Source organism: Sus scrofa, chromosome Y, assembly GCF_054392235.1.
Source record: "Sus scrofa isolate SSC_HxYL_T2T_F1_AM1 chromosome Y, Sscrofa_HxYL_maternal_Yorkshire_Landrace_v2.0, whole genome shotgun sequence".
NCBI lineage: Eukaryota > Metazoa > Chordata > Mammalia > Artiodactyla > Suidae > Sus > Sus scrofa.
This window is the reverse complement of record NC_139402.1, coordinates 35,440,141-35,459,844: the sequence shown is the minus strand read 5'-3', so window position 1 is coordinate 35,459,844 and position 19,704 is coordinate 35,440,141.

Here is a 19,704-nt window from a genome sequence, read left to right as displayed (position 1 = left end):
CCTGAGAAAGCACTTGACCCAGAATGCTACATATATTATCAGAGATACCTAATGCTAGAGATAATTGGGTTGGCAAGTGTGTGGAGTTGCCTACCTTCTCAAAGGTGTAGTGCCAGAGGGGGCCATGGCACTAATACTATGCCCATGGAGCCTTTTGACCAAACAACCTCTCTGTGCGAATAGAGGTGTGTGATGGGCCATATGTGGGATATTCTCACCCTCCAACCTTGAGAGTTCAAAGATGGACACCAGGAGCTCTTGCTCTGGAGGTATGTCGAAGTTGATGGAAAGGAGGATCCATCAGATGGGTGGTCCTCTTGGATGAACACTATTATCTCCATCTGTAGACTCATAGCCACCACTCTCATCAGGCTCCAAAGCTAAATGTGGATTCTAGAGGCTTTGTGTTGGAACATGTGATATCTTAAGGGGATCAGTGGGCAGAATCCCTCAAGGGAGTTCCTCCATGTGAAGAAAGAATTGCCCTTCATGGCCATTTGAAAAAAAGTCCTCCCACGGCACAAACAAGGAAACCATGCCCCAATGCTCTCCACCAAGCAGGAGGCCCTGGATGTAGACCCAGGGATGAAAACTCCCAATGGGGCATTTTCAGCTCCACACCTCTGAATACATATTTGCATAGCCTAAGCCACAGGGGAGGCCTCCAAACAGAGGCATTTCAACCGAGATATAACCCGGTCTATTTCAGGTGCCTTTTCCACAGGTGGATAAGAACAAGTCCTCCCTCGCATTGAGGGCTTCCTGGGAGTGTGGTGAATGGGGCCAGTGCCAATGTGTTTGTTGTGTCTACAATCAAAACGAAGGAAAGGTGGGTTGATTGTCTGATCTTCCAGGAGCCCTGTGATGATGCTTGCAATTTGAGGGTATTGAAAGTTCCATCCTGGAAGGGAGTGGGCTCTGTCCCTGACAATCCTGAGGCTAGAGAATGAGGAGTTCTATTCCATAGAGACTGGTTTTGGTTGACAGACATCTTGCACTCTGGGCTACGGTTGGCCAGCCCAGTGGCCAAGGATGCTCAGACCATTGTTTGGATGCCCAATCATTGCGACATGAGGAGTCATAGACTTCATATTCGATATCCCCTAAGAACGAGTCCAGAGATCCACACCCGAGCAAATCCTCAATACCTCATGAACCAGGTAGGGAATGCTGCAGAGAAGCCATTTCTTGGGAGAGCACTCATGTGAACGTTGTTTCAAGTGTGTTGCTCTCTGAGTCCATTATGGGACCCTAGAGACCGAAGTACATATGAAGTGGTCAGCGTGTCCATAGGAAGGGCTGAGTATGGGAAGTGTTGTGGAAGGATGACCTTGTTGGGGTCTCTCCACAAAGCACAGGAAGTCTTTCTGGACCACGGCTTTTATATGTGTTCAGACCTAGTATGACAGGGAGAAGAGACTGTGGGATCACTTGGACCATTCTCGTGGCTAAGATATTTCATCCATTATCACCACAGATTAACTTCTAACAGGAGGATTCAAGAGAAATTGAAGGGGGGCAGAGGGGACAGTGAGAGCGCTAGAGAGAAGGAGGTCAAAAGTAGGAGAAAGAGAGGTAAGGAGCTGTGGATTCAAGCAACCGGCAATGTTATTATAATTGCTACAAGGAAATGTCTTGGTTTAAGGTGGATATCCCACAAATGGGATAAACCAGCACACTTGTACCAGAGTTTTCTCTCCTTCCTGGCCTGACGCCAGGGTATGCTGCATATGTTGATAGTATATTGATACTATGATTGTATGTTGATACTAAATTAAAGGAGGATCCATTGGATGTATTGGACACTTGGATGTTAAGTATTCTTTCCAGCATTCTTCTCATGGCCACCATTCTCTACAGGCTCCTGAGTGAATATCCACTGCTCAGGCTTGATTTTGGATTATGATATATCTGAAAGGGACCAGTGAGCTTATCACATCCAGTCTTTTCCAACAGGAGAAGAAAGCCTCTTAAGTTTGAACGGGATAATAAATTTCATTCCAGAGCTCAAACCATGAAAGTAGGCCTCTCTATTCAACCAAGGACGAGGCCCTCAATATCAACCCTGAGGAAATATTGGAATGGGGGGAAGGACAATTCCCTGCTTCTGAACGTACACGTCAATAGATGAAAGCACACACCTGCTATCCACAGTATGAATTTTCCCGAGAATGAAGCTGGGATATGTCTCGTGGTTATTACCCAGGTTGATAAGAATACGTCCTGTCTACTGGGGTGCTTGATGGAAGTGGGGTGAGTAGTTCCACTACTGGCTTGATTGTGGGGTACACAATTGTCAGGAATTTCAGCAGTCCCTCTTCTTCTCCTCCGTGAGCCGTGTGGTGAAGGCTATATGTGCAGGTCTTGAGGTTTCCCTCTTGGAGGATAGGGGCCTCTGGCCTGGCAATTGAGGGTCTAGAGAAGGAGGAGGATTGTCCCAAATGGAGACTGGTTTTACAGGACCGAATCCTTGAACTCTGTCCCATTGTCATTCAGACCCTGCTGAAAGGTCCTCAGACACCTTCTTAGATGCCAATTCACTGAGACCTGGAGTGTCAGAGACTTCATTTCCAAACTCCCGTTAGAAAGAGTCGAGAGATCCACCTCACCAGCAACCTCACAGACCTGATCACACACGTGGGTTGTGCTGCAGAGAAGTGAATTCTCACTCGGTCCCTTATGTGTAGGTGGTTGAAAAGATGTTGATCTCGGAGTCAAATCTGTGACCATGTAGAACGCAATAGCAATGAGATGGTAATCTGTCAGTGTGAAGGGCTGACAAGGGTAAGATAGGGGTACATTGTGTAAGGTGGAATATCTCCATACAAACAGAGGTGTTATTTCCTGAAAAAGGCTTTCATATTTGATAGGAGTTTGGACGACTGATGGAAAATCTTGGTGAAAGAATTTGACGGCTCTCCTGGCTGAGATATGCCAACCTGGACCAGCACAGATAACCTTGGATGAGGAGGATTCGAGAGCATGTGAAGGAGGAAGAAGCCGAGAGAGAGAGTGAGAGAGAGAGAGAGAGAGAGAGAGAGAGAGAGATGAGATTTGGATTGAAGCCACATTCCAGGGCAAAATGTCAATCCCAATCCCTTGTCTGTGTTTCCGGGTACTATTAGACACAAAGGCTATATCAGGAGTCTTGCATGAGATTTTCACTTATTCTTGGCCTGTCTCTAGAAATATGTCGGTTGCAAGCTGTTCTCCCTGCTGGGCACCCATGTCTTCTCAAAGGACACGAGGTGTGAGTCAATTTAAATGACACGCTCTATTTTCCCTAAGCGGATTAGGCCCTTCCTATTGAAATGGCAGCTCATAGGGTGTTCTTCCTCAGTCGTTCCTTGATTTCACTCTCCAGTGGACTTTTGTTTGGGTGTTTGGGCTGACAACCTTTCTCTCCAAAAGGCACTCTCTACTGTGTAATCGTGTGAGGCAGTGCCTGAGAAAGCACTTGACCCAGAATGCTACATATATTATCAGAGATACATAATGCTAGAGACAATTGGGTTGGCAAGTGTGTGGAGTTGCCTACTTTCTCAAAGGTGTAGTGCCAGAGGGGGCCATGGCACTGATACTATGCCCATGGAGCCTTTTGACCAAACAACCTCTCTGTGCGAATAGAGGTGTTTGATGGGCCATATGTGGGATATTCTCACCCTCCAACCTTGAGAGTTCAAAGATGGACACCAGGAGCTCTTGCTCTGGAGGTATGTCGAAGTTGATGGAAAGGAGGATCCATCCGATGGGTGGTCCTCTTGGATGAACACTATTATCTCCATCTGTAGACTCATAGCCACCACTCTCATCAGGCTCCAAAGCTAAATGTGGATTCTAGAGGCTTTGTGTTGGAACATGTGATATCTTAAGGGGATCAGTGGGCAGAATCCCTCAAGGGAGTTCCTCCATGTGAAGAAAGAATTGCCCTTCATGGCCATTTGAAAAAAAGTCCTCCCACGGCACAAACAAGGAAACCATGCCCCAATGCTCTCCACCAAGCAGGAGGCCCTGGATGTAGACCCAGGGATGAAAACTCCCAATGGGGCATTTTCAGCTCCACACCTCTGAATACATATTTGCATAGCCTAAGCCACAGGGGAGGCCTCCAAACAGAGGCATTTCAACCGAGATATAACCGGTCTATTTCAGGTGCCTTTTCCACAGGTGGATAAGAACAAGTCCTCCCTCGCATTGAGGGCTTCCTGGGAGTGTGGTGAATGGGGCCAGTGCCAATGTGTTTGTTGTGTCTACAATCAAAACGAAGGAAAGGTGGGTTGATTGTCTGATCTTCCAGGAGCCCTGTGATGATGCTTGCAATTTGAGGGTATTGAAAGTTCCATCCTGGAAGGGAGTGGGCTCTGTCCCTGACAATCCTGAGGCTAGAGAATGAGGAGTTCTATTCCATAGAGACTGGTTTTGGTTGACAGACATCTTGCACTCTGGGCTACGGTTGGCCAGCCCAGTGGCCAAGGATGCTCAGACCATTGTTTGGATGCCCAATCATTGCGACATGAGGAGTCATAGACTTCATATTCGATATCCCCTAAGAACGAGTCCAGAGATCCACACCCGAGCAAATCCTCAATACCTCATGAACCAGGTAGGGAATGCTGCAGAGAAGCCATTTCTTGGGAGAGCACTCATGTGAACGTTGTTTCAAGTGTGTTGCTCTCTGAGTCCATTATGGGACCCTAGAGACCGAAGTACATATGAAGTGGTCAGCGTGTCCATAGGAAGGGCTGAGTATGGGAAGTGTTGTGGAAGGATGACCTTGTTGGGGTCTCTCCACAAAGCACAGGAAGTCTTTCTGGACCACGGCTTTTATATGTGTTCAGACCTAGTATGACAGGGAGAAGAGACTGTGGGATCACTTGGACCATTCTCGTGGCTAAGATATTTCATCCATTATCACCACAGATTAACTTCTAACAGGAGGATTCAAGAGAAATTGAAGGGGGGCAGAGGGGACAGTGAGAGCGCTAGAGAGAAGGAGGTCAAAAGTAGGAGAAAGAGAGGTAAGGAGCTGTGGATTCAAGCAACCGGCAACGTTATTATAATTGCTACAAGGAAATGTCTTGGTTTAAGGTGGATATCCCACAAATGGGATAAACCAGCACACTTGTACCAGAGTTTTCTCTCCTTCCTGGCCTGACGCCAGGGTATGCTGCATATGTTGATAGTATATTGATACTATGATTGTATGTTGATACTAAATTAAAGGAGGATCCATTGGATGTATTGGACACTTGGATGTTAAGTATTCTTTCCAGCATTCTTCTCATGGCCACCATTCTCTACAGGCTCCTGAGTGAATATCCACTGCTCAGGCTTGATTTTGGATTATGATATATCTGAAAGGGACCAGTGAGCTTATCACGTCCAGTCTTTTCCAACAGGAGAAGAAAGCCTCTTAAGTTTGAACGGGATAATAAATTTCATTCCAGAGCTCAAACCATGAAAATAGGCCTCTCTATTCAACGAAGGACGAGGCCCTCAATATCAACCCTGAGGAAATATTGGAATGGGGGGAAGGACAATTCCCTGCTTCTGAACGTACACGTCAAAAGATGAAAGCACACACCTGCTATCCACAGTATGAATTTTCCCGAGAATGAAGCTGGGATATGTCTCGTGGTTATTACCCAGGTTGATAAGAATACGTCCTGTCTACTGGGGTGCTTGATGGAAGTGGGGTGACTAGTTCCACTACTGGCTTGATTGTGGGGTACACAATTGTCAGGAATTTCAGCAGTCCCTCTTCTTCTCCTCCGTGAGCCGTGTGGTGAAGGCTATATGTGCAGGTCTTGAGGTTTCCCTCTTGGAGGATAGGGGCCTCTGGCCTGGCAATTGAGGGTCTAGAGAAGGAGGAGGATTGTCCCAAATGGAGACTGGTTTTACAGGACCGAATCCTTGAACTCTGTCCCATTGTCATTCAGACCCTGCTGAAAGGTCCTCAGACACCTTCTTAGATGCCAATTCACTGAGACCTGGAGTGTCAGAGACTTCATTTCCAAACTCCCGTTAGAAAGAGTCGAGAGATCCACCTCACCAGCAACCTCACAGACCTGATCACACACGTGGGTTGTGCTGCAGAGAAGTGAATTCTCACTCGGTCCCTTATGTGTAGGTGGTTGAAAAGATGTTGATCTCGGAGTCAAATCTGTGACCATGTAGAACGCAATAGCAATGAGATGGTTATCTGTCAGTGTGAAGGGCTGACAAGGGTAAGATAGGGGTACATTGTGTAAGGTGGAATATCTCCATACAAACAGAGGTGTTATTTCCGGAAAAAGGCTTCCATATTTGATAGGAGTTTGGACGACTGATGGAAAATCTTGGTGAAAGAATTTGACGGCTCTCCTGGCTGAGATATGCCAACCTGGACCAGCACAGATAACCTTGGATGAGGAGGATTCGAGAGCATGTGAAGGAGGAAGAAGCCGAGAGAGAGAGTGAGAGAGAGAGAGAGAGAGAGAGAGAGAGAGAGATGAGATTTGGATTGAAGCCACATTCCAGGGCAAAATGTCAATCCCAATCCCTTGTCTGTGTTTCCGGGTACTATTAGACACAAAGGCTATATCAGGAGTCTTGCATGAGATTTTCACTTATTCTTGGCCTGTCTCTAGAAATATGTCGGTTGCAAGCTGTTCTCCCTGCTGGGCACCCATGTCTTCTCAAAGGACACGAGGTGTGAGTCAATTTAAATGACACGCTCTATTTTCCCTAAGCGGATTAGGCCCTTCCTATTGAAATGGCAGCTCATAGGGTGTTCTTCCTCAGTCGTTCCTTGATTTCACTCTCCAGTGGACTTTTGTTTGGGTGTTTGGGCTGACAACCTTTCTCTCCAAAAGGCACTCTCTACTGTGTAATCGTGTGAGGCAGTGCCTGAGAAAGCACTTGACCCAGAATGCTACATATATTATCAGAGATACATAATGCTAGAGACAATTGGGTTGGCAAGTGTGTGGAGTTGCCTACTTTCTCAAAGGTGTAGTGCCAGAGGGGGCCATGGCACTGATATTATCCCCATGGAGCCTTTTGACCAAACAACCTCTCTGTGCGAATAGAGGTGTTTGATGGGCCATATGTGGGATATTCTCACCCTCCAACCTTGAGAGTTCAAAGATGGACACCAGGAGCTCTTGCTCTGGAGGTATGTCGAAGTTGATGGAAAGGAGGATCCATCCGATGGGTGGTCCTCTTGGATGAACACTATTATCTCCATCTGTAGACTCATAGCCACCACTCTCATCAGGCTCCAAAGCTAAATGTGGATTCTAGAGGCTTTGTGTTGGAACATGTGATATCTTAAGGGGATCAGTGGGCAGAATCCCTCAAGGGAGTTCCTCCATGTGAAGAAAGAATTGCCCTTCATGGCCATTTGAAAAAAAGTCCTCCCACGGCACAAACAAGGAAACCATGCCCCAATGCTCTCCACCAAGCAGGAGGCCCTGGATGTAGACCCAGGGATGAAAACTCCCAATGGGGCATTTTCAGCTCCACACCTCTGAATACATATTTGCATAGCCTAAGCCACAGGGGAGGCCTCCAAACAGAGGCATTTCAACCGAGATATAACCGGTCTATTTCAGGTGCCTTTTCCACAGGTGGATAAGAACAAGTCCTCCCTCGCATTGAGGGCTTCCTGGGAGTGTGGTGAATGGGGCCAGTGCCAATGTGTTTGTTGTGTCTACAATCAAAACGAAGGAAAGGTGGGTTGATTGTCTGATCTTCCAGGAGCCCTGTGATGATGCTTGCAATTTGAGGGTATTGAAAGTTCCATCCTGGAAGGGAGTGGGCTCTGTCCCTGACAATCCTGAGGCTAGAGAATGAGGAGTTCTATTCCATAGAGACTGGTTTTGGTTGACAGACATCTTGCACTCTGGGCTACGGTTGGCCAGCCCAGTGGCCAAGGATGCTCAGACCATTGTTTGGATGCCCAATCATTGCGACATGAGGAGTCATAGACTTCATATTCGATATCCCCTAAGAACGAGTCCAGAGATCCACACCCGAGCAAATCCTCAATACCTCATGAACCAGGTAGGGAATGCTGCAGAGAAGCCATTTCTTGGGAGAGCACTCATGTGAACGTTGTTTCAAGTGTGTTGCTCTCTGAGTCCATTATGGGACCCTAGAGACCGAAGTACATATGAAGTGGTCAGCGTGTCCATAGGAAGGGCTGAGTATGGGAAGTGTTGTGGAAGGATGACCTTGTTGGGGTCTCTCCACAAAGCACAGGAAGTCTTTCTGGACCACGGCTTTTATATGTGTTCAGACCTAGTATGACAGGGAGAAGAGACTGTGGGATCACTTGGACCATTCTCGTGGCTAAGATATTTCATCCATTATCACCACAGATTAACTTCTAACAGGAGGATTCAAGAGAAATTGAAGGGGGGCAGAGGGGACAGTGAGAGCGCTAGAGAGAAGGAGGTCAAAAGTAGGAGAAAGAGAGGTAAGGAGCTGTGGATTCAAGCAACCGGCAACGTTATTATAATTGCTACAAGGAAATGTCTTGGTTTAAGGTGGATATCCCACAAATGGGATAAACCAGCACACTTGTACCAGAGTTTTCTCTCCTTCCTGGCCTGACGCCAGGGTATGCTGCATATGTTGATAGTATATTGATACTATGATTGTATGTTGATACTAAATTAAAGGAGGATCCATTGGATGTATTGGACACTTGGATGTTAAGTATTCTTTCCAGCATTCTTCTCATGGCCACCATTCTCTACAGGCTCCTGAGTGAATATCCACTGCTCAGGCTTGATTTTGGATTATGATATATCTGAAAGGGACCAGTGAGCTTATCACGTCCAGTCTTTTCCAACAGGAGAAGAAAGCCTCTTAAGTTTGAACGGGATAATAAATTTCATTCCAGAGCTCAAACCATGAAAATAGGCCTCTCTATTCAACCAAGGACGAGGCCCTCAATATCAACCCTGAGGAAATATTGGAATGGGGGGAAGGACAATTCCCTGCTTCTGAACGTACACGTCAAAAGATGAAAGCACACACCTGCTATCCACAGTATGAATTTTCCCGAGAATGAAGCTGGGATATGTCTCGTGGTTATTACCCAGGTTGATAAGAATACGTCCTGTCTACTGGGGTGCTTGATGGAAGTGGGGTGACTAGTTCCACTACTGGCTTGATTGTGGGGTACACAATTGTCAGGAATTTCAGCAGTCCCTCTTCTTCTCCTCCGTGAGCCGTGTGGTGAAGGCTATATGTGCAGGTCTTGAGGTTTCCCTCTTGGAGGATAGGGGCCTCTGGCCTGGCAATTGAGGGTCTAGAGAAGGAGGAGGATTGTCCCAAATGGAGACTGGTTTTACAGGACCGAATCCTTGAACTCTGTCCCATTGTCATTCAGACCCTGCTGAAAGGTCCTCAGACACCTTCTTAGATGCCAATTCACTGAGACCTGGAGTGTCAGAGACTTCATTTCCAAACTCCCGTTAGAAAGAGTCGAGAGATCCACCTCACCAGCAACCTCACAGACCTGATCACACACGTGGGTTGTGCTGCAGAGAAGTGAATTCTCACTCGGTCCCTTATGTGTAGGTGGTTGAAAAGATGTTGATCTCGGAGTCAAATCTGTGACCATGTAGAACGCAATAGCAATGAGATGGTTATCTGTCAGTGTGAAGGGCTGACAAGGGTAAGATAGGGGTACATTGTGTAAGGTGGAATATCTCCATACAAACAGAGGTGTTATTTCCGGAAAAAGGCTTCCATATTTGATAGGAGTTTGGACGACTGATGGAAAATCTTGGTGAAAGAATTTGACGGCTCTCCTGGCTGAGATATGCCAACCTGGACCAGCACAGATAACCTTGGATGAGGAGGATTCGAGAGCATGTGAAGGAGGAAGAAGCCGAGAGAGAGAGTGAGAGAGAGAGAGAGAGAGAGAGAGAGAGAGAGAGATGAGATTTGGATTGAAGCCACATTCCAGGGCAAAATGTCAATCCCAATCCCTTGTCTGTGTTTCCGGGTACTATTAGACACAAAGGCTATATCAGGAGTCTTGCATGAGATTTTCACTTATTCTTGGCCTGTCTCTAGAAATATGTCGGTTGCAAGCTGTTCTCCCTGCTGGGCACCCATGTCTTCTCAAAGGACACGAGGTGTGAGTCAATTTAAATGACACGCTCTATTTTCCCTAAGCGGATTAGGCCCTTCCTATTGAAATGGCAGCTCATAGGGTGTTCTTCCTCAGTCGCTCCTTGATTTCACTCTCCAGTGGACTTTTGTTTGGGTGTTTGGGCTGACAAGCTTTCTCTCCAAAAGGCACTCTCTACTGTGTAATCGTGTGAGGCAGTGCCTGAGAAAGCACTTGACCCAGAATGCTACATATATTATCAGAGATACCTAATGCTAGAGACAATTGGGTTGGCAAGTGTGTGGAGTTGCCTACCTTCTCAAAGGTGTAGTGCCAGAGGGGGCCATGGCACTGATACTATGCCCATGGAGCCTTTTGACCAAACAACCTCTCTGTGCGAATAGAGGTGTGTGATGGGCCATATGTGGGATATTCTCACCCTCCAACCTTGAGAGTTCAAAGATGGACACCAGGAGCTCTTGCTCTGGAGGTATGTCGAAGTTGATGGAAAGGAGGATCCATCCGATGGGTGGTCCTCTTGGATGAACACTCTTATCTCCATCTGTAGACTCATAGCCACCACTCTCATCAGGCTCCAAAGCTAAATGTGGGTTCTAGAGGCTTTGTGTTGGAACATGTGATATCTTAAGGGGATCAGTGGGCAGAATCCCTCAAGGGAGTTCCTCCATGTGAAGAAAGAATTGCCCTTCATGGCCATTTGAAAAAAAGTCCTCCCACGGCACAAACAAGGAAACCATGCCCCAATGCTCTCCACCAAGCAGGAGGCCCTGGATGTAGACCCAGGGATGAAAACTCCCAATGGGGCATTTTCAGCTCCACACCTCTGAATACATATTTGCATAGCCTAAGCCACAGGGGAGGCCTCCAAACAGAGGCATTTCAACCGAGATATAACCGGTCTATTTCAGGTGCCTTTTCCACAGGTGGAAAAGAACAAGTCCTCCCTCGCATTGAGGGCTTCCTGGGAGTGTGGTGAATGTGGCCAGTGCCAATGTATTTGTTGTGTCTACAATCAAAACGAAGGAAAGGTGGGTTGATTGTCTGATCTTCCAGGAGCCCTGTGATGATGCTTGCAATTTGAGGGTATTGAAAGTTCCATGCTGGAAGGGAGTGGGCTCTGTCCCTGACAATCCTGAGGCTAGAGAATGAGGAGTTCTATTCCATAGAGACTGGTTTTGGTTGACAGACATCTTGCACTCTGGGCTACGGTTGGCCAGCCCAGTGGCCAAGGATGCTCAGACCATTGTTTGGATGCCCAATCATTGCGACATGAGGAGTCATAGACTTCATATTCGATATCCCCTAAGAACGAGTCCAGAGATCCACACCCGAGCAAATCCTCAATACCTCATGAACCAGGTAGGGAATGCTGCAGAGAAGCCATTTCTTGGGAGAGCACTCATGTGAACGTTGTTTCAAGTGTGTTGCTCTCTGAGTCCATTATGGGACCCTAGAGACCGAAGTACATATGAAGTGGTCAGCGTGTCCATAGGAAGGGCTGAGTATGGGAAGTGTTGTGGAAGGATGACCTTGTTGGGGTCTCTCCACAAAGCACAGGAAGTCTTTCTGGACCACGGCTTTTATATGTGTTCAGACCTAGTATGACAGGGAGAAGAGACTGTGGGATCACTTGGACCATTCTCGTGGCTAAGATATTTCATCCATTATCACCACAGATTAACTTCTAACAGGAGGATTCAAGAGAAATTGAAGGGGGGCAGAGGGGACAGTGAGAGCGCTAGAGAGAAGGAGGTCAAAAGTAGGAGAAAGAGAGGTAAGGAGCTGTGGATTCAAGCAACCGGCAACGTTATTATAATTGCTACAAGGAAATGTCTTGGTTTAAGGTGGATATCCCACAAATGGGATAAACCAGCACACTTGTACCAGAGTTTTCTCTCCTTCCTGGCCTGACGCCAGGGTATGCTGCATATGTTGATAGTATATTGATACTATGATTGTATGTTGATACTAAATTAAAGGAGGATCCATTGGATGTATTGGACACTTGGATGTTAAGTATTCTTTCCAGCATTCTTCTCATGGCCACCATTCTCTACAGGCTCCTGAGTGAATATCCACTGCTCAGGCTTGATTTTGGATTATGATATATCTGAAAGGGACCAGTGAGCTTATCACGTCCAGTCTTTTCCAACAGGAGAAGAAAGCCTCTTAAGTTTGAACGGGATAATAAATTTCATTCCAGAGCTCAAACCATGAAAATAGGCCTCTCTATTCAACCAAGGACGAGGCCCTCAATATCAACCCTGAGGAAATATTGGAATGGGGGGAAGGACAATTCCCTGCTTCTGAACGTACACGTCAAAAGATGAAAGCACACACCTGCTATCCACAGTATGAATTTTCCCGAGAATGAAGCTGGGATATGTCTCGTGGTTATTACCCAGGTTGATAAGAATACGTCCTGTCTACTGGGGTGCTTGATGGAAGTGGGGTGACTAGTTCCACTACTGGCTTGATTGTGGGGTACACAATTGTCAGGAATTTCAGCAGTCCCTCTTCTTCTCCTCCGTGAGCCGTGTGGTGAAGGCTATATGTGCAGGTCTTGAGGTTTCCCTCTTGGAGGATAGGGGCCTCTGGCCTGGCAATTGAGGGTCTAGAGAAGGAGGAGGATTGTCCCAAATGGAGACTGGTTTTACAGGACCGAATCCTTGAACTCTGTCCCATTGTCATTCAGACCCTGCTGAAAGGTCCTCAGACACCTTCTTAGATGCCAATTCACTGAGACCTGGAGTGTCAGAGACTTCATTTCCAAACTCCCGTTAGAAAGAGTCGAGAGATCCACCTCACCAGCAACCTCACAGACCTGATCACACACGTGGGTTGTGCTGCAGAGAAGTGAATTCTCACTCGGTCCCTTATGTGTAGGTGGTTGAAAAGATGTTGATCTCGGAGTCAAATCTGTGACCATGTAGAACGCAATAGCAATGAGATGGTTATCTGTCAGTGTGAAGGGCTGACAAGGGTAAGATAGGGGTACATTGTGTAAGGTGGAATATCTCCATACAAACAGAGGTGTTATTTCCGGAAAAAGGCTTCCATATTTGATAGGAGTTTGGACGACTGATGGAAAATCTTGGTGAAAGAATTTGACGGCTCTCCTGGCTGAGATATGCCAACCTGGACCAGCACAGATAACCTTGGATGAGGAGGATTCGAGAGCATGTGAAGGAGGAAGAAGCCGAGAGAGAGAGTGTGAGAGAGAGAGAGAGAGAGAGAGAGAGAGAGAGATGAGATTTGGATTGAAGCCACATTCCAGGGCAAAATGTCAATCCCAATCCCTTGTCTGTGTTTCCGGGTACTATTAGACACAAAGGCTATATCAGGAGTCTTGCATGAGATTTTCACTTATTCTTGGCCTGTCTCTAGAAATATGTCGGTTGCAAGCTGTTCTCCCTGCTGGGCACCCATGTCTTCTCAAAGGACACGAGGTGTGAGTCAATTTAAATGACACGCTCTATTTTCCCTAAGCGGATTAGGCCCTTCCTATTGAAATGGCAGCTCATAGGGTGTTCTTCCTCAGTCGCTCCTTGATTTCACTCTCCAGTGGACTTTTGTTTGGGTGTTTGGGCTGACAAGCTTTCTCTCCAAAAGGCACTCTCTACTGTGTAATCGTGTGAGGCAGTGCCTGAGAAAGCACTTGACCCAGAATGCTACATATATTATCAGAGATACCTAATGCTAGAGACAATTGGGTTGGCAAGTGTGTGGAGTTGCCTACCTTCTCAAAGGTGTAGTGCCAGTGGGGGCCATGGCACTGATACTATGCCCATGGAGCCTTTTGACCAAACAACCTCTCTGTGCGAATAGAGGTGTGTGATGGGCCATATGTGGGATATTCTCACCCTCCAACCTTGAGAGTTCAAAGATGGACACCAGGAGCTCTTGCTCTGGAGGTATGTCGAAGTTGATGGAAAGGAGGATCCATCCGATGGGTGGTCCTCTTGGATGAACACTCTTATCTCCATCTGTAGACTCATAGCCACCACTCTCATCAGGCTCCAAAGCTAAATGTGGGTTCTAGAGGCTTTGTGTTGGAACATGTGATATCTTAAGGGGATCAGTGGGCAGAATCCCTCAAGGGAGTTCCTCCATGTGAAGAAAGAATTGCCCTTCATGGCCATTTGAAAAAAAGTCCTCCCACGGCACAAACAAGGAAACCATGCCCCAATGCTCTCCACCAAGCAGGAGGCCCTGGATGTAGACCCAGGGATGAAAACTCCCAATGGGGCATTTTCAGCTCCACACCTCTGAATACATATTTGCATAGCCTAAGCCACAGGGGAGGCCTCCAAACAGAGGCATTTCAACCGAGATATAACCGGTCTATTTCAGGTGCCTTTTCCACAGGTGGAAAAGAACAAGTCCTCCCTCGCATTGAGGGCTTCCTGGGAGTGTGGTGAATGTGGCCAGTGCCAATGTATTTGTTGTGTCTACAATCAAAACGAAGGAAAGGTGGGTTGATTGTCTGATCTTCCAGGAGCCCTGTGATGATGCTTGCAATTTGAGGGTATTGAAAGTTCCATGCTGGAAGGGAGTGGGCTCTGTCCCTGACAATCCTGAGGCTAGAGAATGAGGAGTTCTATTCCATAGAGACTGGTTTTGGTTGACAGACATCTTGCACTCTGGGCTACGGTTGGCCAGCCCAGTGGCCAAGGATGCTCAGACCATTGTTTGGATGCCCAATCATTGCGACATGAGGAGTCATAGACTTCATATTCGATATCCCCTAAGAACGAGTCCAGAGATCCACACCCGAGCAAATCCTCAATACCTCATGAACCAGGTAGGGAATGCTGCAGAGAAGCCATTTCTTGGGAGAGCACTCATGTGAACGTTGTTTCAAGTGTGTTGCTCTCTGAGTCCATTATGGGACCCTAGAGACCGAAGTACATATGAAGTGGTCAGCGTGTCCATAGGAAGGGCTGAGTATGGGAAGTGTTGTGGAAGGATGACCTTGTTGGGGTCTCTCCACAAAGCACAGGAAGTCTTTCTGGACCACGGCTTTTATATGTGTTCAGACCTAGTATGACAGGGAGAAGAGACTGTGGGATCACTTGGACCATTCTCGTGGCTAAGATATTTCATCCATTATCACCACAGATTAACTTCTAACAGGAGGATTCAAGAGAAATTGAAGGGGGGCAGAGGGGACAGTGAGAGCGCTAGAGAGAAGGAGGTCAAAAGTAGGAGAAAGAGAGGTAAGGAGCTGTGGATTCAAGCAACCGGCAATGTTATTATAATTGCTACAAGGAAATGTCTTGGTTTAAGGTGGATATCCCACAAATGGGATAAACCAGCACACTTGTACCAGAGTTTTCTCTCCTTCCTGGCCTGACGCCAGGGTATGCTGCATATGTTGATAGTATATTGATACTATGATTGTATGTTGATACTAAATTAAAGGAGGATCCATTGGATGTATTGGACACTTGGATGTTAAGTATTCTTTCCAGCATTCTTCTCATGGCCACCATTCTCTACAGGCTCCTGAGTGAATATCCACTGCTCAGGCTTGATTTTGGATTATGATATATCTGAAAGGGACCAGTGAGCTTATCACGTCCAGTCTTTTCCAACAGGAGAAGAAAGCCTCTTAAGTTTGAACGGGATAATAAATTTCATTCCAGAGCTCAAACCATGAAAATAGGCCTCTCTATTCAACCAAGGACGAGGCCCTCAATATCAACCCTGAGGAAATATTGGAATGGGGGGAAGGACAATTCCCTGCTTCTGAACGTACACGTCAAAAGATGAAAGCACACACCTGCTATCCACAGTATGAATTTTCCCGAGAATGAAGCTGGGATATGTCTCGTGGTTATTACCCAGGTTGATAAGAATACGTCCTGTCTACTGGGGTGCTTGATGGAAGTGGGGTGACTAGTTCCACTACTGGCTTGATTGTGGGGTACACAATTGTCAGGAATTTCAGCAGTCCCTCTTCTTCTCCTCCGTGAGCCGTGTGGTGAAGGCTATATGTGCAGGTCTTGAGGTTTCCCTCTTGGAGGATAGGGGCCTCTGGCCTGGCAATTGAGGGTCTAGAGAAGGAGGAGGATTGTCCCAAATGGAGACTGGTTTTACAGGACCGAATCCTTGAACTCTGTCCCATTGTCATTCAGACCCTGCTGAAAGGTCCTCAGACACCTTCTTAGATGCCAATTCACTGAGACCTGGAGTGTCAGAGACTTCATTTCCAAACTCCCGTTAGAAAGAGTCGAGAGATCCACCTCACCAGCAACCTCACAGACCTGATCACACACGTGGGTTGTGCTGCAGAGAAGTGAATTCTCACTCGGTCCCTTATGTGTAGGTGGTTGAAAAGATGTTGATCTCGGAGTCAAATCTGTGACCATGTAGAACGCAATAGCAATGAGATGGTTATCTGTCAGTGTGAAGGGCTGACAAGGGTAAGATAGGGGTACATTGTGTAAGGTGGAATATCTCCATACAAACAGAGGTGTTATTTCCGGAAAAAGGCTTCCATATTTGATAGGAGTTTGGACGACCGATGGAAAATCTTGGTGAAAGAATTTGACGGCTCTCCTGGCTAAGATATGCCAACCTGGACCAGCACAGATAACCTTGGATGAGGAGGATTCGAGAGCATGTGAAGGAGGAAGAAGCCGAGAGAGAGAGTGAGAGAGAGAGAGAGAGAGAGAGAGAGAGAGAGAGAGAGAGAGATGAGATTTGGATTGAAGCCACATTCCAGGGCAAAATGTCAATCCCAATCCCTTGTCTGTGTTTCCGGGTACTATTAGACACAAAGGCTATATCAGGAGTCTTTCATGAGATTTTCACTTATTCTTGGCCTGTCTCTAGAAATATGTCGGTTGCAAGCTGTTCTCCCTGCTGGGCACCCATGTCTTCTCAAAGGACACGAGGTGTGAGTCAATTTAAATGACACGCTCTATTTTCCCTAAGCGGATTAGGCCCTTCCTATTGAAATGGCAGCTCATAGGGTGTTCTTCCTCAGTCGTTCCTTGATTTCACTCTCCAGTGGACTTTTGTTTGGGTGTTTGGGCTGACAAGCTTTCTCTCCAAAAGGCACTCTATACTGTGTAATCGTGTGAGGCAGTGCCTGAGAAAGCACTTGACCCAGAATGCTACATATATTATCAGAGATACCTAATGCTAGAGACAATTGGGTTGGCAAGTGTGTGGAGTTGCCTACCTTCTCAAAGGTGTAGTGCCAGAGGGGGCCATGGCACTGATACTATGCCCATGGAGCCTTTTGACCAAACAACCTCTCTGTGCGAATAGAGGTGTGTGATGGGCCATATGTGGGATATTCTCACCCTCCAACCTTGAGAGTTCAAAGATGGACACCAGGAGCTCTTGCTCTGGAGGTATGTCGAAGTTGATGGAAAGGAGGATCCATCAGATGGGTGGTCCTCTTGGATGAACACTATTATCTCCATCTGTAGACTCATAGCCACCACTCTCATCAGGCTCCAAAGCTAAATGTGGGTTCTAGAGGCTTTGTGTTGGAACATGTGATATCTTAAGGGGATCAGTGGGCAGAATCCCTCAAGGGAGTTCCTCCATGTGAAGAAAGAATTGCCCTTTATGGCCATTTGAAAAAAAGTCCTCCCACGGCACAAACAAGGAAACCATGCCCCAATGCTCTCCACCAAGCAGGAGGCCCTGGATGTAGACCCAGGGATGAAAACTCCCAATGGGGCATTTTCAGCTCCACACCTCTGAATACATATTTGCATAGCCTAAGCCACAGGGGAGGCCTCCAAACAGAGGCATTTCAACCGAGATATAACCGGTCTATTTCAGGTGCCTTTTCCACAGGTGGATAAGAACAAGTCCTCCCTCGCATTGAGGGCTTCCTGGGAGTGTGGTGAATGGGGCCAGTGCCAATGTGTTTGTTGTGTCTACAATCAAAACGAAGGAAAGGTGGGTTGATTGTCTGATCTTCCAGGAGCCCTGTGATGATGCTTGCAATTTGAGGGTATTGAAAGTTCCATGCTGGAAGGGAGTGGGCTCTGTCCCTGACAATCCTGAGGCTAGAGAATGAGGAGTTCTATTCCATAGAGACTGGTTTTGGTTGACAGATATCTTGCACTCTGGGCTACGGTTGGCCAGCCCAGTGGCCAAGGATGCTCAGACCATTGTTTGGATGCCCAATCATTGCGACATGAGGAGTCATAGACTTCATATTCGATATCCCCTAAGAACGAGTCCAGAGATCCACACCCGAGCAAATCCTCAATACCTCATGAACCAGGTAGGGAATGCTGCAGAGAAGCCATTTCTTGGGAGAGCACTCATGTGAACGTTGTTTCAAGTGTGTTGCTCTCTGAGTCCATTATGGGACCCTAGAGACCGAAGTACATATGAAGTGGTCAGCGTGTCCATAGGAAGGGCTGAGTATGGGAAGTGTTGTGGAAGGATGACCTTGTTGGGGTCTCTCCACAAAGCACAGGAAGTCTTTCTGGACCACGGCTTTTATATGTGTTCAGACCTAGTATGACAGGGAGAAGAGACTGTGGGATCACTTGGACCATTCTCGTGGCTAAGATATTTCATCCATTATCACCACAGATTAACTTCTAACAGGAGGATTCAAGAGAAATTGAAGGGGGGCAGAGGGGACAGTGAGAGCGCTAGAGAGAAGGAGGTCAAAAGTAGGAGAAAGAGAGGTAAGGAGCTGTGGATTCAAGCAACCGGCAATGTTATTATAATTGCTACAAGGAAATGTCTTGGTTTAAGGTGGATATCCCACAAATGGGATAAACCAGCACACTTGTACCAGAGTTTTCTCTCCTTCCTGGCCTGACGCCAGGGTATGCTGCATATGTTGATAGTATATTGATACTATGATTGTATGTTGATACTAAATTAAAGGAGGATCCATTGGATGTATTGGACACTTGGATGTTAAGTATTCTTTCCAGCATTCTTCTCATGGCCACCATTCTCTACAGGCTCCTGAGTGAATATCCACTGCTCAGGCTTGATTTTGGATTATGATATATCTGAAAGGGACCAGTGAGCTTATCACGTCCAGTCTTTTCCAACAGGAGAAGAAAGCCTCTTAAGTTTGAACGGGATAATAAATTTCATTCCAGAGCTCAAACCATGAAAATAGGCCTCTCTATTCAACCAAGGACGAGGCCCTCAATATCAACCCTGAGGAAATATTGGAATGGGGGGAAGGACAATTCCCTGCTTCTGAACGTACACGTCAATAGATGAAAGCACACACCTGCTATCCACAGTATGAATTTTCCCGAGAATGAAGCTGGGATATGTCTCGTGGTTATTACCCAGGTTGATAAGAATACGTCCTGTCTACTGGGGTGCTTGATGGAAGTGGGGTGACTCGTTCCACTACTGGCTTGATTGTGGGGTACACAATTGTCAGGAATTTCAGCAGTCCCTCTTCTTCTCCTCCGTGAGCCGTGTGGTGAAGGCTATATGTGCAGGTCTTGAGGTTTCCCTCTTGGAGGATAGGGGCCTCTGGCCTGGCAATTGAGGGTCTAGAGAAGGAGGAGGATTGTCCCAAATGGAGACTGGTTTTACAGGACCGAATCCTTGAA